Source organism: Bubalus kerabau, chromosome 4 (assembly GCF_029407905.1).
Source record: "Bubalus kerabau isolate K-KA32 ecotype Philippines breed swamp buffalo chromosome 4, PCC_UOA_SB_1v2, whole genome shotgun sequence".
NCBI classification, from domain to species: domain Eukaryota; kingdom Metazoa; phylum Chordata; class Mammalia; order Artiodactyla; family Bovidae; genus Bubalus; species Bubalus kerabau.
The window spans coordinates 167,870,245-167,895,215 of record NC_073627.1 but is presented as its reverse complement, the minus strand read 5'-3'; the positions used below and the strand labels follow the sequence as shown (position 1 = coordinate 167,895,215).

General features: G+C 41.3%; 1 long non-coding RNA gene across 14 annotated transcripts in view; it reads left to right on the top strand.

Annotated features, from left to right (window-relative positions):
- LOC129650613 (uncharacterized) overlaps positions 1-24,971 on the top strand; it is a 333,314-nt gene that overhangs the window by 289,462 nt on the left and 18,881 nt on the right. For 10 of the 14 annotated variants that reach the window (XR_008713890.1, XR_008713883.1, XR_008713879.1 and 7 more), the window contains 5 exons: positions 16,746-16,845; positions 16,922-17,067; positions 17,179-17,278; positions 18,533-18,665; positions 24,456-24,504. This is a non-coding gene — a long non-coding RNA (uncharacterized LOC129650613). Of the gene's footprint in view, positions 1-15,502; positions 15,900-16,093; positions 16,536-16,745; positions 16,846-16,921; positions 17,068-17,178; positions 17,279-18,532; positions 18,666-24,455; positions 24,505-24,971 lie in introns of those variants that run through there. The other 4 variants (XR_008713891.1, XR_008713889.1, XR_008713888.1 and 1 more) reach the window with 3 other exon arrangements.

Sequence of the window (24,971 nt, the reverse complement as noted above, 5' to 3'; positions counted from 1 at the left end):
AAATATTTTTTTAAGAACCTCTCCTAGTCAAATTTAAAAAGCAGCTATAACTCTCTCATGAGAACTTCCATGAAAATTAAAGGCTTGGTAGGTTTTCCGAAATTAGCTCTTTATAAGAGGCTCATCTACACTAGAATTGCCTAGGGACAATATTAAAAATACAAATTCCTAGCTCCAATCTAAGACTTACTGAGTTACAGTCTTTAGACAATGGATACAGGAATGTAAGGGTGTGTATGTATGTGTGGGTGTGTGTGTGTTATGAACTTTAACATGCCCCCAGAAGATTTGGATGTGCCTTTGTCTAAGACCCACTGGTGGGGAAATAATTGTATGGATGGGCATCTGAGGTCAACAGCAGTCTAGGACCTTGCTGATTTTCTTGGTGAAGTCTTCTCCTGTTGACATATGTTAGGCACCACTGTGCATCATTCAGAGCTATCTGATCCTTAAGTAAAATTTTTGCAGGGAAGAGCCAATTCTGACTCCATGTTAGAACTGGTTCTTTGACTTGCTTTTCTTTGCTTTGGTATTATAATCATGCATAATGGCTATGCCTCAGAGAATCCTGCACCTCTGCCTGTTAAACTAAAGTCTTTGTTCAGGACCCTGTCCACCTGTGGATGGCAGGAAGGAGGAAATTAACACATCCCCTGCCTGGGAATTGCCGTTTTAGGAGATATTTACAAGATTAATGGCCTTTTTACTTTGTTTCCAGCTCCAACCCACCCCCCTCACCCCCACCAGTCTATAAAGAACATGGCATCCAGACCCTGAGAAGATAGTTATTTTGAGACATTAGTCTGCTATCTTCTCAGTCAGCTGGCCTTTGCCTCAACAGTCTCTAGGATTTCTTGGCCTGTCAGTGCAGGTGAGAAGAGTGAGCTTGGACTTGGTAGGAAACAAAATTACTCTTGTGAGGGGAAGTGAACTGCACAGTTATCCCAAGGGCCCAGGTCAACTATCCTAATTGGTTAGGTCTGAATTTAAACTTCCTCACTTTTTTCAAGGTACTTTGTGTGCTTGTCTACCTTCCTAGGAACTCTTCCACTATGGGGAGTAAAAACCAGTAACCACATTTCCAGAGCATAGGAACTTTCTAGAAGGCAAGTTAGCTTTGCCAATAAGAAGGCTTAAAGCTGATCGTATCTGTTGTTGACTCTTTTATTTCATTTTCCCATTATGATCTAACAAAACTAACTTCATGCACTCATGTTTTACAAAGTTCTTGGCAGTTTATATATATATATATATTTTTTTTTTTTAAAGGAAGCAGTATAAATACCATGATACAGGGTAATGATCCAGTCTTAGGTAGTATCAATAGGATGTAGTCAACAGTATCTACAAATAATGTTTAATGATGTAAGAAAATAGTTATTGAGTGCTCACTTTGTTCCAGACATTTCTTGTCTGTATTTTTCAAATTTTCTATGATAAACATTTATTAACTTTATAGCAGTGTCATAATTTTTATCTTTTAAGGCCTTTATTCCTATCTTTCATGAAGAAATTTGTTAACAAGTCTTAATGGTTAAGTGAAAATGAAGTTGCTCAGTTGTGTCCAACTCTTTGCGACCCTGTGGACTATAGCCCACCAGGCTCCTCCGTCCATGGGATTCTCCAGGCAAGAATACTGGACTGGGTTGCCATTTCCTTCTCCAGGGGATCTTCCTGACCCAGGGATTGAACCCAGGTCTCCTGCATTGCAGGCAGACAGGCAGACGCTTTAACCTCTGAGCCACCAGGGAAGCCCCTTGATGGTTAAGAAGATGTTAATGATTAATGTTTGACTAAGAGACTAATTCTGTTAAGAAATGTATTATCTTTCATTTTACATACTATCAGCAGTTTGCTAAATGCAAACAAGAAAGCTTTTTATTATTTAATCAGTCTGTCTTCTGCCTGGCAATACTTTAGCAGTTTCACTTACTTTATTTTAAAGTCAGAGACTTATTATTCAGATGTAAATTCAAATTATACTCCTTCTTACTTCCCTTCAACCTACTTTTCTTAATCTGAGTCAATAATGCTTTGTTTTCTTTTACCTGCATCAACAGTGTATATGCAAGGTCAGTTAATTCTTTGGTTGGAGGGAATTGCCAAACTTGGATAGAGTCTGTCCAGTCTTCCAATTAATCTGAGGCATATTTTGTCACAAATGCACAGAGTTTGTGCTGATAGCCACTGCAGACCAGGGTTAGAGTTTTCCCAGAGGAGCTTGATGGATAGGACAAGAAGTAGAAGGCGCAAGGGAGTGATTATGAAGTACACTGAGGAAACCCACGTGGGGAAGAAGAAAGTGAGGATATGATAGAGATGATGGAAAGTAACAAATTTGCAAACCCAGTGGATTGGAGCTCTTCGCTGGGCCAAAGAATTATAGGTGTGGACATCGTAGATTATGTGAGCTCGTAAGACAGGAGGAGGGTGTCCCAAAATGGGGTGTTAAGGAGAGAAATTCCAGACAGGTGTAGTATTGATTGATAAGGTCCAAGAAGTAACAAGGATAGCAGTGGAGAGGCCAGCCAGTAGATGAGTAATCCACATGGATGATGACATCATCAAGACTTTTATCAAGATGGTGAGAGAAGTGGTGAAAGAGTCACCAAGTTCTAAAGTCTTCAGGGGATGAAGACAGCAACAGTGAGGTGGATCTAATGATACACCCTTTAACGAAACTGACTTATTTGTTTTTGTTTTGGAGTAGGAATTAGGGAATGGGGAGGAGAAATGATGTGCAAGCAGCAGAGGGGATCAAAAAGGGCATTACCCCTGAAATAAAACATTCCTTATAAGACTCACCTTGGAGACTTCAGGCTGGCAGCTTTTCTCCTTTCTTATTCTTACTTTTTCCCTCTCTACTCTGCCTAGTTTATAGCTTGACACTATGTATCTGTTTCTCCCTCTTGAATCTAAATCAAAAATACTTAATGAATGTGAACTCATGTCATCAAAATGTGCTTACAGAGCTTTCAGGATTTTCAGGATTTTGGTTTTCCACAAATTGGGGAACCAACTTTCTTTGGAAATCTATTCCCTCAGAACCTCAAATAGCTTCATCAAATTCCTCTGGTCTTTGAGTCTTGCAGTAGTTTTGGCTTGAAATTCCCCTTTCCATCAGCATTTCTTTTCTTAAACAACTTCTCTCATGTACCCTCCACCATTACCTGGTCTCTGGCATCCCTCGGGGGAGGGGCAGGTTCCCTGGTCTGTACCCTCCACATATGCAGGCTCATTTGTCTTCTGAAATGGGCAACAGGCCTCTCCTGAATGGAATTTGAGTTTGAGTCCAGGCTTACCTAACTGTAAGATCTGTAGAAACTTATTAACATGTGAAGAATTAAGGATCAAAAAGATTGAAAAATTGGCCCAAGATCTTAGAACTCAGTTTTAAAAACCAGGGTAATGAGATTATAAAATTTGGACTTTCTCTATTGCCCCAAAATGCTTTTCATATGTTTTCTAACCATTGGTTTTAGGGGAACACTTTTCTCTTAATTCTAACACAGTATCTCAGATCATTATTTCCATTCTTTTTCAACTCACATAGAGCCTATATAAGAATGACAGTAACAAATCCACTCCTATGCATCAATAACCTGCACATCTTCCTGTTAATAGAATATATCTTTAAATTACATGACTACTGTTTTCTCTTGGGTCAGTCCCTAAGGTTGTTTCCATCATAAGCAATGATTCAAATGCTCAGTGTTTGGGAGGAAACACCTTTCCTGCATATCTCGTTCATGTGATGATGGGTAATTAGGATAACTGTGACTTCATTGCAGTCATGAGTTAGGCAACCAGGAGATCACATGTGGTGCTTAGAGTGATCTGCTTAGCACAAGCCATTTTCCATAAGCTACTCCTCTGTAGAAATCAGAGGTTTTCAAGTAGTTAGCCTATATTCAGTACGTTTCAGTGCTACCCAGTGGGCAAGGAAAAGAGGCAACTCATTTAAAGTAAAAGGGCAAGAGACTTGGAATCAAATGTGGATTCGAATACTGGTCCTGAAAGTTTCTGCCTATTAATCACCTCATCATCAGAGTTTTCAACAATAAAACATGATTCTTATATCCCTTTCTTAGGTCAACAATGAAAAACATATGGAGTGCCCATATATATAGGCTCTGAAAGTATTACTTTGTATAAAAGATTTTTTAGAGACTTGATATCTTAGTATTTGTTTCAAAGTATTTGACACTTCGCATCAAGGTGACTTGATGCAAATAACATTTTAAATTATAACTTTCTTTGGATGCAATATTTTTAGTATATTAAAGCAATCATATGGCTATTCGAATGGAGATTTTTTTTTTCTTATGTTTTACATGTTTGTGAGGTTCTAGATGCTGGGTTAAGTTGTTTTGTTTTTTTTTTTTTCCTTTCAACAACAAAAAAATAATGATGTTTCTAATATGGTTTTGTATATCCTAACACAGTAGGCAAGAACAGATCTTTGTTGAAAGTTAGTGTTCTTAAGAAATCAGAGTAAAATTAAATGGTTATTACTTTTACTCATACAACAATAAGAACTTCTCACAAAAGGTACAAAGGACTTTCAGATCTATTATCTTATTAGAACTAAATCCTGAACACTCCTGAGAGGTAGAAGGATTTGCATTTGCTATTAAGCTTAATCTTGATCTGATATTTGAGATATCAGCTTCTAATTAAAATGTATTTATCTTTATACAAATTCAATTCTTGGTCTATTTTATAGACAAATGAATCATATGTATTCTCTTCATTCTAATTCTCAACTTCTCCTTACTAATTTTCAACTTGCCCTCTACACACACATCTATAAATCTCATCCATCAACTCAAAATAATAGTGTTTATGCTGCTTGGAGTGGGTGGTGTGTTTAGATGGAAAGCTAACCAGTGTTCTTTCATCCTCTGCAATCCCACTGAACAACTGTCAAAATAATAGTATCCTAGGCCCGTGAGATCCAAAGGCAAGTCTTGGCTGTGTGCGAGGGGGAATACAATGAAAAGAAAACAAACTGTGGAGTTCACCTGAGCCAAGCAGCACTCCATCCTGTTTATTATTTGCAGAGTGCTGGTGTTATTTCAGTCATGTTGTCATTTTGAATGTGGCCATTGAAATTCCTGCCATCACTGTGAGACTTATCATTGCAATCTCGTGTTCCAGAGACGGGCTTTTTGGCCATTGCTGGTGACATATATGCAGGGGATGAAAAAGAGTCTTTAGATTAGCCATGTGTGTGGGTGTGTGTGAGCTTATGTGTGTATGTATGGTTAGTTGGGGGATGGGGCACAGCATTAGTTATTTGGCTTCAGGTAATCAGTTTCATAGTCTTAGTGTTGGAGGAATGCTAAATGCCATCAGGACTAATCAACCCTTATTTAACTATTTTAACTTCAAAATATTATACAAACTATAAATTTACTCTTTAAAATTAGAAAATACGTATAAGCAAAGTGAATACAACACCAACAGCAACTGTAATTTCACCACTCGTGAATGAGTATAATTAAGAATTAGGTGTATTACTGTCCAGAGTCTTTTCTGTAAATGAGATTGTACTATACCTATTTACTTGGCAGTATATTGCTAAGTATATAAATACATAGGTATATCTAATTTTTATAGTGTCCCATTGTCTAGGTTTACCATACTTTTTGTAACTAATCCCTTTTTGTTGGATTTTAGTTTGTTTCTCTCTCTCTTTTTTTTTTTTTTTTTTGCTATTATAAATTACGTAAAATGGACAACCGTGAGTTATAAGTACAGACTTAACTATATAACAGCGGGCACTAAGTCACTACTAGGTTAAGTCTTCCAGAGAATATAAGGTCAAACAGAGAGCCTTTGAGGGCTTCTCTGAGCATTTACAAGATGCTCTGCTTAGGACGTCAGGGGGCAGGTTCTTGAGTGAGGGCTAGGAAATGTAAGGAGTCTCTATAGCTGGGCCATCCATCAGGGCTGTAGTACAGGTAAGATTCTGAAATACCTTACGCGACAGTGGACTCCTCTGTATTTTCTGTCGAAGCTCACCCTGACCTATTTCCAACTACAGGATGTCCAAGCAGATCACTTCTCTGAGGCAACACGAGTGACCTTGATTGATCTAGGTGGTAAGGCATGGAGAGGAGAGCAGGAACTTCATCAATCTGCATGTAATCCAGGCAAGCCAAGTGTAGGGACAAGCCAGTCAGAGCCCTCCTGATTATCTTCTGATCTTCACCGGTTTCTTTGCCCATTTTCTTGAAAGAGTCTCAAGATAAGGAAACTTTTGCAATTTAATTATAATTTAACAGCCAACAGGAAAAATAAATCTGGAAAATCCAGATCTGTTCTTAGATAGTTTTTGTGTTCCACTGTGGGTCAAACTTGTGTGAGTATGTGCATGTGAGCACACACACACACACACACGCACACACACACACAGAGGCATAAAGAGTGACCGTGGTAGATAAACCACTCGGGTTGCAGAACACACTGAATTCAAAGTGAGGGTAGAGTTGCCTTTGACACTACCTCCTTGATAGCTCTTGTTGGCTGAAAGCACACAGCAGTACCTGGAGCGTGTGAAAGAGCATGTACACAAAGGGCACTGTTAGACGGTCATGTATGTATTCATTTATTTTTAGAAAATATTTTAGAGCTAGGAAGTTTTATTAGATGGGGACAGCTGAGGAAGAGTGTAAAATGGACTAGAACATAATATGTTCAAAACTCTCCTCCTGCACTAATTGGCCTTCATTCTCTTCTCCTGGCACAACTTAGAATATGTCTTATTATTGACTGACAGAGGTTGAAAATGATTCCTGGGTCCTCTCTTATACTGAGATAATAGCTGTGGTTTAGTTACAGTCAGTATTACATGTCAGTGTCATAGGTACACGTGGAGCTCTCTGCATCCTGATTTTGAGAAGGGCAGTAGATAACAGTAGTTTTGAGAGGGCACTGACAGTCTGAAGTGGGGAGTGTGGGATTGGGAAGTGGTTTAGAAGGGGAGATAAAGAAGGAAGGCACTTGATGGAAGGGAAAGTCCTGGACTAGGACCCTGTCCTGTCTTTTCATTTCATCTACTTCTGGAAAAGTCCAAAGAAGGAAGAAGCCAAGGCACCCACCATTTGGTGTCATACCTGGGCAGTCCAGCCTCTCATTACATGAAAGTTTCCCACACAGGTGTGTTAAGAAGCTAACAAGTCAAAAGCAACAGCTAAAACGAGAGACTCAGCATTAAAAATGATAGTGTCTCTGGACTGAACCTTCATGTCGTAGATGAGAAATCTGAAACCCAAAGAGGGGATGGGATGTGCCCGAGGACACACAGGGAAGCAAGTGCAGAACCCAGCCCTCCTATTTTCCAGGGTGATGTCCTTCTCAAAGTCGCATCTTTGAGAACGATGTGAAGTAAAGCAGTCCAGGTGGGCAGCTGCATCTGATGACCAGCTTTCTCCGAAAACCTTCCTAAACAAGAAACTGCTTAGATAATTGCGCAGAAGATATTTGACACATTTATTCTAAAGTGCTGCACATCTTTTTTTTTTTTTCCTTCGTCTGGTTTTGCCATTTAGATTTATGGTTTGGCTAGCAGGCAGCAAGGTTGTTTTGCTAGGTTGTTAAATACCTCTCCTTCACTCCTTTCTGCTCTTCCTCTGTGGAATGTTTTTGTCATTTGTTACAAAAAGCAGGTTCACTAAATCACAGAATCAGAAGCAAACCTCCCTGGTCCTGTCAATAGTTTAGTAACGATGCTCTTACACTTCCATTAGCAATGGTTTATCAGGGGATTTCCATGTCATTCCTGTTATGCTCTGAGAAATGGTTCTTAGGATCCCCATTTTGGGGCTGTGAAAACTGAGGCTCAGGAAGGGAGTTCACGTGGTCTAAGCATTTGTGCAGATTCTCTGCAACTCAGGTTTCAGAGATGCAGCCACAGGACTGGGGCAGGGTGGGGGGGATCCATTTATCCCACTTACTGCATTCCCATATGGAACTCCACATTTCAGGCCCATCCAGAATTACATCCAGTCCTTCCTTTACCTCTTTTCAGTTTAGCAAACCTGATCAACTTTCCATGCGCTGAATATTAGTTGTCCAGATGAAAACTTGGATCATTGCTAGGCTTGATCAAACCCCATTTCACATTTTCATGAAATAAAGGCAATTAAATTAAAGCCTTGGTATTCTGTGGTTGTATCAGCTATTTGAAGAGTTAATTTTCTTGGTTGTTTGTACTTTCCCCCTTAATATTTGAATTGAATTTACTTCCTGTTTTATTCCCATTTTATTATACTTTCATTATTCTGCCATTTGAAAACATAAACCTATGATTGAATCAGTTTTTAAGACAATGTGTCTGAGGCTGGAAGACAAGGTTTTGTTTCCCAGTTCTTCCTCTCTCCAGATTTGCGACATTGGTTAAGGGCTCTACTTGCACACTTCTTTCTTTTTTAAAAAAATAAATATTGACTTTCTAAACTAAAGCTAATGGTCAGGACTTTGGACTTGGGCTTTTTTTTCTTAGCAGAATTTGATTATTTTGATTAGATGGAAAGATATGGGAACCAGGCAGGTCAGGCAGGATGGCCTCAGTTTGGGATAATCTCTGTACAGTATCTGGATTTCTTAGAAATTGTCCAGGCAAAGGCCTCTCAGCTCCAGGTCCTGGAGACATCGTGTCAGGTGCTCCAGTCTCAGGTCCTGCTCAGTGTCAGGACCTGACAGCCTGGGGACATGGAGGCCCTCAGAGCATCACAGAGCTCCCAGCAAGCTGTTAACAGGTAGAATTGCAGTTTTTATTTGGTGGTTTCTTAAAAAAACATGCTTTACAGCTTCATAGATTATGAACTCCGAGGAAAACTTCAAATCCTCATTTTACAAAGGATGTTGCTGAGGCCCAGAGAATAAGTGAGAAAGCTATGATGGCCTCTCTTTCCGCATTTGAAACCTGCCATTTTAGGTAAAGTTTATAAAGTTCATCTATCATTGTGCCGAGGTTCTTTGAATCGCATTGGTGCCTTCCCCTGTGTTAGACTCAGAGACAGAATTCAAGTTAAAATCCTATTAATCTGAGAAGCATATTAAAAAGCAGAGACATTACTTTGCCAACAAAGGTCCGTCTAGTCAAGGCTATGGTTTTTCCAGTGGTCATGTATGGATGTGAGAGTTGGACTATAAAGAAATCTGAGCGCCGAAGAATTGATGCTTTTGAACTGTGGTGTTGGAGAAGACTCCTGAGAGTCCCTTGGACTGCAAGGAGATCCAACCAGTCCATCCTAAAGGAGATCAGTCCTGGGTGTTCATTGGAGGGACTGATGTTGAAGCTCAAACTCCAATACTTTTGGCACCTGATGCGAAGAGTTGACTCATTTGAAAAGACCCTGATGCTGGGAAAGATTGGGGGCAGGAGGAGAAGGGGACAACAGAGGATGAGATGGTTGGATGGCATCACTGACTCAATGGACATGAATTTGGGTGGACTCCGGGAGTTGGTGATGGACAGGGAGGTCTGGCGTGCTGCGGTTCATGGGATCACAAAGAGTAGGACGTGACTGAGCGACTGAACTGAATCTGAGAAGTTACACCACTCTTCTCAAATAATCTGGTTTCACCCTAGGTTCCAGTTGGTGGAAGCCAGTTAGCCCTAGGTATCATGAGGCCATTTGGCTGTTGCCCCAGAGAATACTATTCAAACCCCACAGGCTGGCATTCAAGGTTGTTCAGGCTTGAGTTCCAATGTATTTATAATACCTTAACCATGTTTAAGCCTCATTGGCTCATGGTTCTAAGCCTTTCTAGCTTGTCTTTGATCTGCTGTCATTTGCTCTAGTATATAGATGACACTCTGTCTCTAGTAACTATCCCACCCTAAGATTTTAGACTCAATGTGAATATTTGGGATTCCCAGTTCAGACTCTTACCTTTGTCTCAAGGACTTGGCCTGGAGTTTTCTTCATGTTCTGTAGCTTCTTTCCTAGAGAAAGACACCCTTATCCACCTCTCGGAACTCATGCTCTGGTTCCATGTTGCTTGTCTGGCATCCTGGCTGGCCTTCTAGATCACCTATTGGGGCATCCCAGGAGTAAGAAAATTCAGGACAACCATCATAGATCCCCTGTGCCAGGCCTTGGATTAAGCTGAGGATATTGAGATGGATTAGATACTCTCAAGACCTAGGACCTGGTAGAAAAGAAAACTGTCTAAATAAATACAACTAGTAATACACTGTGGGTACCAAGAGATACATCCATATGGAGTGAATTAGGGATATAGACAGGGGGCAAGTCCATTGCGCCAGGTTGTGGGGATGGTTGAAGAGAGCTTTAGCGATAAGTTGCTGAGTCCCCAGGGGTATCCCCTGTGAAGGAAGACTGCTTCATACGGAACCAAATTTCCTTCTTGGGGCCAGGGAATAGATTCTCTAGAACAGATAAGTCTTTGGTTTGTTAACGAGGCCTTCGCAGACAGAGTAATGTGAGAAATAGGTCAGAGTCTCTTGGATGGAAATCTTTGACATTTGGGATCCAGAGTGCTCCATGGCCAGCCAGGCTGGTTGCGGGTCTAATTAGGTCTTCTTCAGATAGAGGAAATTCCCAGGGGCGGCTGAAGTGGAAATGCTAAATGTGGAAGGCTGACAGAACAAGACTCGTTTTATCTGACACAAATGAGGGGGAAATGGCTCTTGATATGACCTTTCTCCCACGGAGGGCTGTGTTTTAGACTTGGAAAGCTGGCTCAGAAACAAAATGCCAAATGAAATGATAATCCAGAGCATTGGTGGGTAGCAGTTTCTCCCAGACTATTCTTCATGTGTGTTATCCGAGAAAGGCACAGTCAGGTGTCTGCCTCGTCCCCCTCCCCACTTCACACCCAGAGGGTGTTGAACTGCCTGGCTCACAGAGATAGGTGTTTCACTGGATGCACTTTTCCATGGTGACAGGGGTGGCAGGGCCCAGTGTCCCTGCAGGAAGTGGAGTGGTGGGAGGAATGGAAAAGAGCAATGTTTTCCAGCAGGACCATTACCTTATGGAAACTGTGACACTGATTTGCAAATACCTCTTTTCTCCGACTACCTGAGGCTTTTATTAACATCAGATACCATGGTGTTTATGATTCAGAGTTGATGAAATAAAGCTACATTCAATTAAAATGTATTCAAGTAAATCTCAGGGTCATATTACCAAATGAAAAATAAAAGGCACGGAAGAATACAGACAGTATGGGTGCCTAGACTATATGTGCCAATGTCAAAGGTACCAACATTGATTATACAGTGGCCACAGCTTCAGTGACAAGCAGCAGAAGCTGGTGTAGCAATGAGGAGGGAGGGACATGGGATCAATGCTGACCCCAGCCACCAGCTCTAGCACATCTCTGAAGAGAGCAAAGACCTGGGACTTGGTGTGGGGGTGGAAAGAAACCTGGAGAGGACAGTCTGCTTCTCTGCTGGGATCTGCTAGTTCGTGGTCATTGATCATCAGCTAAGGTTTTACCCTGCCATCTTCCAACTACCAAGTCTAGACTTTCCACCTTATCAGGCTCAATACTGTATAAAACATTATTTTATGTTTGAAAAGAAAGAAATGAATAATACCTAATTCTTTCCCTCCAGGTACTCTCAATCAAGTAGGGGATATAAATACATGTATGGCTCTCATTCATTAAAATAATTCTAACATAGCACAAATAATATGTTTGGGGAATACGTAATACCACGAAGAGGAAGGTATTCTGAGAAGAGTGTTTGGAAAGAATTGATGGACAGGTGAGATTTTTGAAGTAGGCCTTGAAAAATGATGATCAGGCTTAAGAATGAAGGAGAAGACATTGTGGCAGAGTTAACATCCTGAGCAAAGCACAGGGTGAGAACTTGAAGGTCTCATGGGGAATAACTGAAATGATAATAGTGGGTAGGAACAGATGGGGAAAAGCCAGGAATTGAGTATTGAATCAATATGGGATGTAGCATTTACAGCCAATTCTTACGTAAGTAGAAATCAGTGAAGGTTTTTGAGCAGGGATGTGGCAAAATCATATTTCTGTTATGGAAAAATTGCCCTTGTGTCATGGGGCATATGTTTTGAGCAAGAAGGACTGAAAAGAGCCCAGTTAGGAAGGAGGCTATTGCAGTAGCCAATCAACCACTACTCTGGTATCCCCTAAGAGGCCATGGATTCCTTAGGGTAATGAAGACATAACAGAAACTAGCTGAGCTTGTATCATCTTAAGAACATTTATGGATCTCAAGAAGATTTGGAAGAATGACCAGTATCTGGGTTTACACTTGGTAGGCTTCTGCAGTGGGCTCTAGTGGGTCAAGAAATTGGGTCTCTCAGCTGACATCATTGACCAGGAAGCCCAGTAAACCCAGGAAGGGGGTTAGCTAGAGGGTCAAATGCAAGAAGTCCCAATGCAGGCAGCACTCAGCAGCTGTAGTATCAGTGAGGGGAAAAGGACAGACTGGGAGATTAGTGAGACCCAAGAGGGTTTCATGGATGCTCAGTGGTCATTTCTTACACACTTATCTCATGATCATAAGAGAATGGGAATTGGTTTCTACCACTGTGTTCTTTAAGCACATGTGGAGGCAAAGAGTAGTAGGGGCAACATAAGTTCAAGAGTAAGGGATCATAGGTTAATTTGCAACTGTATACTTACTGACTCTATAACCTCTGATGCAGCTCTTAACCGTGCTCTGCCTCCTCTGACTGCAACTGAAAAAGCAGCCTGGTCGGTGGTTAACAGGGAGGGCTCTGGATCCAGGGCAACCTGGTGTAGGGCCTTGTGGAATTGACTTAACTTCTCAGTGTCTCAGTTTCTTCCTTAGTAAAGTAGGGGAACTAGTATTGCCTACCACTTGGAGTTGTGAGAATTAAATTAGGTAATACAAGCTAAATTTTTAGCACAATACATGGAACACAGTATAATAATTAATAATATAGTGTAATTGGCATGTTATATTACCTATGTGTGCATGTGCTCAGTCGTGTCCGACTCTGCAACCCCATGGACTGTCACCCGTCAGGCTCCTCTGTTCATGGGATTATCCCAGTAAGAATACTGGAGTGGGTTGCCATCTCTTCCTCCAGGGGATGTCCCCGACCTAGGGATTGAACTTGGTTCTCCTGTGTCTCCTGCATTGGCAGGTGGACAATTTTACCACTGAGCCACCTGGGAAGCCGTATTACTAATGCATAATCATAAGTATTAGCAACTGTAAAATGGGCATACAAATCTGTAGCTCTGAGAGATTCTGTGGGGATCAAATAATGAATACGAAAATGCTTTTAAACTATAAAGCACTGTACAGATGTAAGGTATTGATGATGATGATAACAGTGTTCGAAATGAAATGCTCCCCAGGCACACAAACTGAGCCAGGGCTGTGTGATGGCGGAGGAACAGTTCTTTTCTTCTGGAGGCTTAGCCTGCTTTGTCTGCCCTGGTTTCTCTCACTGCTGAGAATTAGCTGATAATTACTCATCTGTCCATACTGCCCTGAGTAGGGTGTTTGGTCTATTCTCACTGTGGCTCATAGCAAGGATGCTGCTGCTATAAGCAGATAATGGATGAAGCCAACATCCAACCTGAAGGCAGCCTTGGGTGGTCACAAAAGCCATCACTACCCAGCCCTTTGATGATGAAGAACGCAGAGCCCAATTGCATTTTGAGCCTCATCACCTACAGAATTGTTAAGAAATTTGCCCACAGGTCATGCAGTGGGGAAGGAGAGAAGGCCTCAGTTTTGGAGGCCTGTTCTGATTCTAAACCCCGTGTTCTTTTTGCTTTGTGTTCTTTGTGCCTTTCATGGACCCGTTTGGGGGTGACTGAAGGAGGTTCATTAGTGTCTTGGGATGGGGGAAGTTGGCAGAAATATCCTGATGAGTTCAAAAGCCCCCTTGACTGTTGATTAGAGCCGATCACTGAAGTAGTGGATAAAAGTCTTAGCCCAAGAGGAGTGCTAAGTATTATCTATTTGAAAAAAGTGATGATTGCCATTCCCAGAAATCATGGCAAGAGCTGATGTTCAGTCCTGGTAATCTTTCCAAGTAAGAATGAGCACTAGGGCAGGATGACCCAGAGCAAAAGTATCTTCTCCCTCCCAATCATTTTTGCTCCCAGTTTCAATAAGAAGTAAAAAATTTCTTTAGTTCTAAATCTCAGAGTTATCTAGCCCCTTCTACATCTTCCTCTGTCTTCAGTCAGCCCTTAAATCTGTTGTTTTTCCCTTCCTAAGGTCTCTGTCTCACAATCCCTCTCTCCCTACAGGGCCCTGCTCTATCTATGTCCCACTCACCCTGTGTGTGGGTACCAGTGTGAGCTTTTAGAAGCAAAGCTCTTTTCATGTCAGATTCCTTCTCAAAGTACTTCTGACATGTCCACAGTGTACCGAATAAAGCTCAAATTCATGCACATGGTGTTCAAGACCCTTCAAGATCAGGCATCTTTGTCATCACTCATGCTGCCCACTAACACCCTCATTACTTTCTCATACTCATTCTTCAAGGCTGACCTTAAAAATAATCTTTGTTGTAAAGCTTTTCTGGATTCTCTTGATCCGGAATAGTCAGTTCTTCTTCCGTATTTCCACAGTCCTAGCTTGGGTCTGCTTATTTCAAACTTTTTTATGTTTTCTGACTTATCTGCATGTTCATTTTCCTGCCCAGATAGCAGACTCCTTGTGGGCAGAGGCTCGGCAGTATCCATTTCAGCCTCCCAGGAGCACCCATTGGTCCCAGGCACCATGCCACAGATGGGACTGAATTAACACTTACTCATCTGCCCCCGTTCAACTGCAGCTACCTAGCTGAGCCTCATTAAAAAAGGAGACACAGACATTATGGACACAGTGGGGGAAGGAGAGGGTAGGATGATATGAGAGGATAGCATTAAACCATGTACATTACCATGTGTGAAATAGATAGCCAGTGGGAGTTTGCTGTGTGACACAGGGAACCTATAACCAGTGCTCTGTGACAACCTAGAAGGGTGGGATGGGGAGGACGATGGGGGGGGGGAGGTTCCAGAGGAAGGGGACATATGTACACCTAAGGCCGATCCATATGATACATGGCAAAAACCATCGCAATATTGTAAAGTAATTATCTGCTAATTTAAAATAACATATAAAGACAAAGCTAATAAGAAAATTACTTTTGGCTGGAAAACTCATGTATAGAGAGTTTCTGAGCACATGAGAAGATCTTGTGATTTTAGTTATTGTGCCTAAAACTACAGTTAAAAGAGATATCAGGCATAAAATCAATGAGCAACACATTAACAGCAGAAAAGCAGATATGGGATACTCTCCTCCCCCTGCAGCTAATAGTGCTGTCCACACATTTGGAGGTGGTGGATGTTCATTTGTTGGCTTATTTTATGTATTTTTGCATTCTTCTTTTTCCTCTTACATTATGTGCCTTGTCAGCTGTTCCTAAATTGGGATTGAATTATGCAAGCTGTATATTTTTTAAAAAGTAGCTTGAGTATATATTATAGTCATTTCTATGACACCAAATTCAGGAAATAATAGAGAAGACAGGTATTGAAATAAATCTCTATCTACCTGATATTGGGAAAGAAGTGGTGGTTTAGTCACTAAGTTGTGTCTGACTCTTATGACCCCATGGACTATAGCCCACCAAGCTCCTCTATCCATAGGATTTTGCAGGCAGGAATACTGGAGTGGGTTGTGATTTCCTTCTCCAGGGGGTCTTCCAGACCCAGGGATTGAACCCAGGTCCCCTGCAGTGCAGGCAGATTCTTTACCAACTGAGCTACCATGGAAGACCAGGAAAAGAAGGGGCATGGTGAATCAGGTACTATGAGAAATCTCTGAAAGACAGAAAGCAGATGGATTTGGACTAAAGATGAAAGGACAGTCTGGGACAGGTGTGAGAGGATCGTGCCATGAGGTGAGAGCAGCGCTGAGAGCGTGTGGGTCCTGGGGCTGGAATGAGTGCAGGAGACACTGGGAGGGTGGGTGATAGGGGGTCTAGAGAGGGAGCAGCCAGGTGTGTTGAGTTCATGTGTTGCTAGGGGAGAGGCCATTTGCTCCCAGGCAAAAGTAGCATGTGGGGTCTTTGAGCCAGAGAGATGGGCCCAATGCTCAGGTGGCTGGCAGTGCTGGGAGGAGCACTTTAAAAAGTATCCTTCACAATTATTAGTAAAAAAATTAGTAAAAAATTAGTAAGAAAGAGAGAAACCAGAGCACATGAAACCACAGTGAATGTTATGCAGACATTTGAGTTGGGAATGAAACAGGGTCACTGACTTAAGTCATTCAACAGATGAGAAATTTCAGCCTTGAGTCCTCACCACTTAGAGTCACACCATCTCAGTTTGCCCAGGACTGAAGGGATTCCAGAATCACATTTACTGCCAAAACCAAGATGCTCCCAGGCAAACAGGGACAAGTTGATGACCCCACCACCATTCTTCTTTTTCTCATCTCATCAAGCAAAACAGTGGCTTATTTGACCTCTTGTTTCAAAGTTGCTCTGACTACTCTGTGGCTCAGTTTTTTTTTTTTTTGGCAATTCTCAATGTTGGTGAGTGGGTCTCAGATCGCTTACATAAAACATCTTGTTTCCCCCTGTGTTTATTGTCATCAGTGAAAACATTTACAATTATATGAATTTGGTAAATGTTGAATGAGATATGTGATCATTATGATGCACAGGAAATAGGAAACCCATATTGTATTTGTCGTAATGATGGTTTTTTCCCGTGGCCAAACTAAGTCTTCATTTTCATTCTAGGTTCTCCAGGTTCTATAACTGATGCTGATGTCCTTGCCCTCCTTAATTACATTGACCTTCTAATCAACTCCAGAGTGGAATTATATACACTTAACTACAGGTAAGAAAGCAAAGTTCTGGGTCTGATTGTCTAGCAGTTGGAGATTTCTTGCCTCTAATTGCTCTTTGTGCCCCAGGTTTGAGGAAATATCTGTGGATATTCCCGGGTCGTCATCCAACAGATCTCTCCCTATCAGAGGGTTTCAGCAGCTGTGACCTATTACCCATTCACAAGTCAGGGTCTTTAAGCATCTGTAACTTTAATTAATTCATTCAATATTTGGTAAGTTGGCAAATGTTTTTTGAGAAACTACAATGTTCCAAAAAGTCTAGTGTTGAAGATTTAAGAGTGAATAAATTGACAGAATCTCTGATTTCACGGCATATATTCTAGTGGGAATGGGACACTGATAAATGAATGAACAAAGACCTACAGGAGACGCATAAACAAGAAAGCTGTCAGACAGTGCTGGATACTCAGCGGACAAATAAAGGTAGGTGCTGTGATGGAGATTTCCTAGGTAGTGGGTGACGACTTCCTGATGGTCAGGAAGGCATTTTAAGGAGGTGACATTTAAGCTGAAATTGAATGGTGGGAAATGGGCCATTCAGAGATGGCAAATGGGGCAAAATAGGCACACCTGTTAGAAGGAAAGCTAGGCACAAACTCACGAAAGGAAATAAGCCTAAAGTATCTGAGGATCAGCATTGACTCATTGGAAAAGACCCTGATGCTGGAAAAGATTGAGGGCAGGAGGAGAAGGGGACAACAGAGGACTAGATGGTTGGATGGCATCACCGACTCAAAGGATATGAGTTTGAGCAAATTCTGGTAGTTAGTGAAGGACAGGGAAGCCTGGTATGCTGTAGTCCATGGGTTTGCCAAGAGACAGACACAACTGAGTGACTGAACACCAACAACAACCTGAGGATCATCAAAAAACCCAGCAGGGCAGGAGCTGTAGGTTAGCCTGAGGTATCAGGAGGCTGTGGAGAGGAGTCTGAATTTTATGCTAAGTTAGTGATAAATTTTTGGTGAATTTTGAGTAGAGGAGAGATACAATAGGAATTTAAAAAAAAATCATTCAGATTGTGGTGGAAAGAAAGGATAGAAAGATCTGAATGTGGAGACAAGGAGTTCAGTTAGGCTGCTACCGTAGTGGTCCAAGGAATGATGATGATGGTGTTGGCCTGAATGGTGGTGTCAGAGGTGGCAAGAAGGAAATGATAATGGAATATATGGTAGAAGTCAAGTCAGTGGGACTTGGGACTGATTTGATGTGGGAAGGAGGGTTGATTTGTGTCCCCCAAAGATATGACCACCTGGATCCTCAGAATGTGACCTGATTTGGAATAAGGGTCTTTGCAGCTGTAACTAAGATAAGGATCTTGAGATAAGATCATTCCAGATTACAGTAGGTCCTAAATTCAATGTGAATGTCCTTATAAGAAATAGAAAAGAAACAGATACAGAGACCCAGGGAGAAGATCATGTGAAGACAGAGACAGAGATTAAAATCATGCATTGACAAGTCAAGGAATGCCAAGGATTGCTCACAGCCAATAGAAGGTAGAAGGGGTGTGAATCCTTTAAAACCACCAGAAGGAATTAAAACTGCCAACATCTAGTTTTGGATTTTTGGCCTCCAGAAGTGTGAGAGAATAAATTTCTGTGGTTTTAAGCCAAGTTTGTGGTACATTTGTTATGGCAGCCACAAAAAGTCAAAAATATCTGCTGACTTTTTTAGAGGATGATACCATTTACTGACATGGGGAAGACTGGGAGAAGAGCACCTCATCTTCTAGAGGTGGCAGGGGGGATGGAATTCCAAATGAAGCTGAGTTCAGTTCTGGTTGGCAGATCCAGGGAAGAGGAGAGAGGTAAGCAGAGATGGTTCCAGGTCTAGGGTTCAAGTGTGGGGAGAGGGCCAAGAGCACTGCTCAAGTAACAGCCCGATGGGGGGATCTAGTACTGCCTCACTCTGATCTTCCTTCCCTCACTTGTGAATGAACTAGGGGCATTTACTTAATGTCTTGGAATCTCATTTGCTTCATGTTAAAATAGAAGTTTAAAAAAAAATAGCACCTTTATTTTAGAGGGAAGAAGATATCCTTTATTTTTATCATTTTCCTAAGATATTATTTTTCTCTTAGAAAAGATCAACACTGTCCTCTTTTTATTCCACATACAACATCAAGAGAATTAATTGAAATGCACGGATGCGGTTAGGTCTTCCCTTGTGGCTCAGCTGGTAAAGAATCTGCCTGCAATGAGGGAGACCTGGGTTTCATCCCTAATTGGGAAGATCCCCTGGCAAAGGGAAAGGCTACCCACTCCAGTATTCTGGCCTGGAGAATTCTGTGGACTCTACAGTCCATGGGGTTGCAAAGAGTCGGACACAACTGAGCCACTTCCACTAATCACTAATCTAATGTAGTTAAGGGGAAGTGAGTAGAAGTGAGCTCTGTTACCTTGTAATATTTGGGAACACAAATGTGTTCAAACCAGCTGAGATTTCCAAGTGCTTTAAATGTTATTTCAAAACATTTTCAGGAATTTCCTAACTTTTCATTCAAGAAAGTACAAACTCCTCCATACTCGCTGCCACTGCCTGGTCCAAAAGGGATCACTTTACTATAATATAGTATTTATAAACACATCAACATATTTTATTGAAAATAATTTTCAAATTGAGAAATCTATGAAAAGTCTTTTAAATAAATCATTAAAGCAATTGCCTCTTGCTCTTCATGTAAGATCACAGATGCCATGATAAAATCAACGGAATTGCTCAACCCTCCTGTGTCAGTTGCCTATAAATTTTCAGGATTCAGTCAGTAAGCCTCGAACGTGCTGACAGATTCTTTAGGGTTTGGTTTCTGTGGTTAGAAAACATCTAGGAAGCTGTAAATGATGGCCTCTCTGACTTTGCTCAAGCTATTTTCTCTGCCTCGCATTTTCCCATTGTCACATCCTTCCTGTCCACCTACCCCGCCCCCAATCCTTCAGAGCACTGCTTTAAGGCCACATTTCCAGGAAAATCTCTCCTTTTATTGCATTCATGATGAGGTGGAGATGTTGGGAGAACTCTAGGTATTCTCTGCCCCGACCCCACACCAGGCAGCTATGACCCTATTCTTGAACTTCCTTCCCATGGCGATTTCTGTACCTCTCTCAGCTTGCTGACACTGTCTCCCTTAAGTGCTATAGTTTCCCTTTTCTTATTTCTTTCTTCCTAGCATCTTGATCTATGCTATCTTCACCTCTGCACTCACTCATCACAACCTTACACAATGAGGAATGGAAAGGGTCCATGGGCATGGATGAATGGATACATGCTTGTAGACATGCAGGCATACCGAATGCACATGCTGTCTATAGATTTTGAAGTGGTCTTTCTTTGCCCACATTCTTGCTTTAGCAGTATGCAGCAGGTGCAACATAGATGGAATGTTCTGGCACTTGGGTCTTTTTCACTTTAGCTTCTTTAACCACCAGTTTGGCTCCTTCTTCCTTACCTCTCAATTCTCCCTCGATTCCTTTTAACAGCTCAGTTCAGTTCAGTCGCTCAGTCATGTCCGACTCTTTGCATTCATGATGAATGCAGCACGCCAGGCCTCCCTGTCCTTCACCAACTCCTGGAGTCCACCCAAACCCATGTGCATTGTGCTGGTGATGCCATCCAACCATCTCATCCTCAATCGTCCCCTTCTCCTCCTGCCCTCAATCTTTCCCAGCATCAGGGTCTTTTCCAACGAGTCAGCTCTCCGCATCAGGTGGCCAAAGTATTGGAGCTTCAGCTTTAACATCAGTCCCTCCAATGAACACCCAGGACTGATCTCCTTTAGGATGGACTGGTTGGATCTCCTTGCAGTCCAAGGGACTCTCAGGAGTCTTCTCCAACACCACAGTTCAAAAGCATCAATTCTTCAGCACTCAGCTTTCTTTATAGTCCAACTCTCGCATCCATACATGACTACTGGAAAAACCGTTGCCTTGACTAGACAGACCTTTGTTGGCAAAGTAATGTCTCTGCTTTTTAATATGCTCTCTAGGTTGGTCATAAATTTCCTTCCAAGGAGTAAGCGTCTTTTAATTTCATGACTGCAATCACCATCTCCAGTGATTTGGGAGCCCAGAAAAATAAAGTCTGACACTGTTTCCACTGTTTCCCCATCTATTTGCCATGGCATGATGGGACCAGATGCCATGATCTTAATTTTCTGAATGTTGAGCTTTAAGCCAACTTTTTCATTCTCTTCTTTCACTTTCATCAAGAGGCTTTTTAGTTCCTCTTCACTTTCTGCCATAAAGGTGGTGTCATCTGCATATCTGAGGTTATTGATATTTCTCCCGGCAGTCTTGATTCCAGCTTGTGTTTCTTCCAGCCCAGCGTTTCTCATGATGTACTCTGCGTATAAGTTAAATAAGCAGGGTGACAATATACAGCCTTGATGTACTCCTTTTCCTATTTGGAACCAGTCTATTGTCCCATGTCCAGTTCTAACTGTTGCTTCCTGACCTGCATATAGGATTCTCAAGAGGCAGGTCAGGTGGTCTGGTATTCCCATCTCTTTCAGAATTTTCCACAGTTTATTGTGATCCACACAGTCAAAGGCTTTGGCATAGTCAATAAAGCAGAAATTTTGAGATGATCTAATGTGATGTTTTCCAAAGCAAGAGATTATACCCTTGAATCACTGGGGTTTTTTTGATAAGGTACATAGATACAGCACTAAACACTATCGACTCGTAAGAGGCATTCTCTTTTTAAAATTCTCCAGCTTTCTGATTAATCAAGGAAAAGCTGCAGTTTGGATCCCAAATGTCTATATCACCTCTCTGTGACTTAATCATCTTTATTTATTCATTTCTTTATTTAAAAAAAAAGCATAAGCATGCACAAGACTCAAATCTTATGTAGACAACCCTCTCTGTGAAGTGAATTTTGTAATGCCTCTTTGTCACAGTGTTTATTTTTCATGTTTCATGATTACATGTGGCAAGGAATATTCATTTACTGTTTAACATGGTAATATAAGGCTTCCATTTACAAACATTTATATAAGTAAAATTGTGAGTTAGCTAAAAGGGAAATAATGACACTTGTTGAGATCCACAGAGTCTCATGCTTTCGGAAGTCCATAGTGAAAAATAAAGATGCAGTCCCCACTCTCTTTAGCATTAATTTAATGAGAGTTGGGCCATAAAGAAGGCTGAGTGCTGAAGAATTGATGCTTTCAAACTGTGGTGCTAGAAAAGACTCTTGAGAGTCCCTTGACCTGCAAGGAGATCAAACCAGTCAGTCCTAAGGAAATCAATCCTAAGTATTCATTGGAAGGACTGATGCTGAAGCTGAAGCTCCAATAATTTGGCCACCTGATGTGAAGAGCCTACTCATTAAAAAAAGACCCTGATTCTGGGAAAGATTGAGGGCAGGAGGAGAAGCCAGCAACAGAGTATGAGATGGTTGGATGGCATCACTGACTCAATGGACATGAGCTTGAGCAAGCTCTGGGAGATAGTGAAGGACAGGGAAGCCTGGTGTGCTGCAGTCCATGGGGTCACAAAGAGTCAGACACAACTTAGTGACTGAACAACAATGACAACAATTTATTGAACCTCACAATCTTTATGACTTACATTTGTCCTTCTAATTTGGAGCTTCTAAGAATCCTTTCCACCAAGTACGTGACTTAGTTCTTCCTTATGACGGTGAACTCCTCAGGAATACATGATGCAATGGGAAGCCAGGCGAGGCTGGGATGTGTCAAGGCATTCCAGGTTGGAGCCACTCCTGCAGGCATCAGGTTTCATACAAGCCTCCCTCCCTTTTATGAGGCGATTTAACTCATGGCGGATCCAGAAAAGAGCTAGTCGGCCAAATGCTTCCATGGCTTCTGTCAGAAGATGACCGGATACTACTCTTGAAAGCTCTCAGGACCTCATGTAATCCCTTTCCCCTTGCAGAAGTGGAGTGAAGCCACAATCTGATAAGTTCTTTGGGAACTACTTCCCGTCAATTGTCATCCTAGCTTTCACTTTTCTAAATCAAGTTGCGGGAAAAGATATTGGGGTCTGGTGAACATCTGGGTAACATATTTGTCAAAGGAATCTGTTTCTCTTTTCCTCTTACAATGAGGAAACCATCCTCCATTCCTAGGAAAATGATTAATGATAGCACACGGAAGCCAAGAGCGTATGAGCTTTTACTTTACTTTCTTTCTTTCCCCCTCCTACCTGTGAACAGATAGGCTTTTCCTATCTGTGTTCTGGCTTGGGACACTCAACGTTCCAGGAATCTCTCAGGTCTGTTTCTTGAAAGGCCTGTGGATTTGCTGGTTGACTTCCTCTTTGGTATACTTAAGCAGTTATTTGTTGTAGATGATGCAGAAGTTTCTGAAGCATACAAGTCTGCTTTTGCCCTCCACTTCAGTTTCTCTCTATCTATATCAAGTGAAGGCAAACCACAGCCCAGACAGACAGAAAGGCGTGTTCACAAGTGTGTTGTGACCTGAAAGGGTTGCGTGACTCATGAGTGAGGTCAGGGTCACCTCCTGTGGCCACCCGATTTCATATACCACAGAGATAACAGAGACCTGGTCCCAAGCCCCAAGCTCACCCCTTCCTGCAGTGGCTTGAGGCCTTGCAGCTCCCTCTTCAGTTTATAAGACTTGGGAAGCATGGTCTGGTGTGATGCATGTACATAGATGTGGGGGTTTTGGTGGCTTCCTGTAGCCTCATGCGGCCAATGTGGAATCTTCTCTCTCCCATAAGACGCTTGCCCCACAATCTTCACTTCCATTTCCATTTTTTCAGCTTGACTATTCTCCTCTTGAGTACCCACCTCATTCCCATGCCTGAGCACAGGGGGCAACCTCTGTTGTGATCTGGGTCTATAGGATGCTTCTCTTGCTTTATTCCTCCATATTTGTACCCCCTGCACTGACTGTTAACTCATTACCTCCCTTTTCCCTGTCCCCTCCTCACACGCAGAGGCCACGGAAGGCCTCAACTTATGGTGAAATCTGAGCCATGCTGTTACCACAGGGGATGTCTACATATATGCCTTCTGCAAAATAGTTTAACTTATAAAAGGCTAGTTCTATTTATGAATATTAATGAATTAGAAATGGGAATAGAAAAAATTATATTACGTGAAGAAATGACAGAAGTGATAAAATTTAGGAAACATTTAACAAGAGACTTACATAACATGTATAAAGAAAACAATTCAGTTTTATTCTTATATAAGAAACAAATGGTACCTGGTTTCTCCAAGACCTCGTAACCAGGAGAGGTCTGACTGCATCTGCTGACGTGTGTCATTATTGTATTGTGGCCGTGTCCCTCTCCATGTGTAATACCTGATCATCACACTACGTAGCTCTGGACTGTTTATGTAGTTATATGAGCCCGTGTTACCTACATAATTAAGCAAAGCTTTAATGATAAAAAGAGAAGCATTTAGTCAATGGCATACATTTTCTATAAGAGAGAGTGGTTAACAAGCTTATTAATAAGGTTAATGAGCACATTGATAAAGTTAATATGTTTATGCTCAACAAGTTAACCACTTGCTGATACTGACGGTGCTTATTGTAGAGCATAAAGGAATCTAGTAATGAGATCTCAATAGACACTGAATAATTAGTTTCTTCTCATTTCAGAGACATAGAAGTAGATTTTAAGCCAGGGAGAATCTGACGGTCTCTTCAGGTAAGAGTAATTGAAGAAATACTGTACACTTCATTTCAATGTCTCTGTATAACATGTATTCCTTTTTAGTTTATAAAAGAGGTTATAAAAATAAAATGACAAAGCATTTTATATTACTGATGTTACAGTGCTTATATAAGGTATATTTGTTAAATACAAAAAAATAAAAATTATATGTGTTTAACGTATACAACATGATCTGATATACATATACATAGTGAAATTATTACTATGGCTAAGTTAATTATTAAATATAATTACCATTTTTGTGTGTGTAGTAAGACCGCCTGATATGTATTCTCTTAGCAGATTTCCAGTGTTCAGTATATCATTATTAATAAAGTTTACTTTCTGCTGTATTGTCAACTATAACATATAGTTAGTGCATTGTAAAATAGAACTTATGAGAATATGCAAATTTCTAGAGACTAAATGGTACATAGTTAAAAATCAGAATAAATAACATT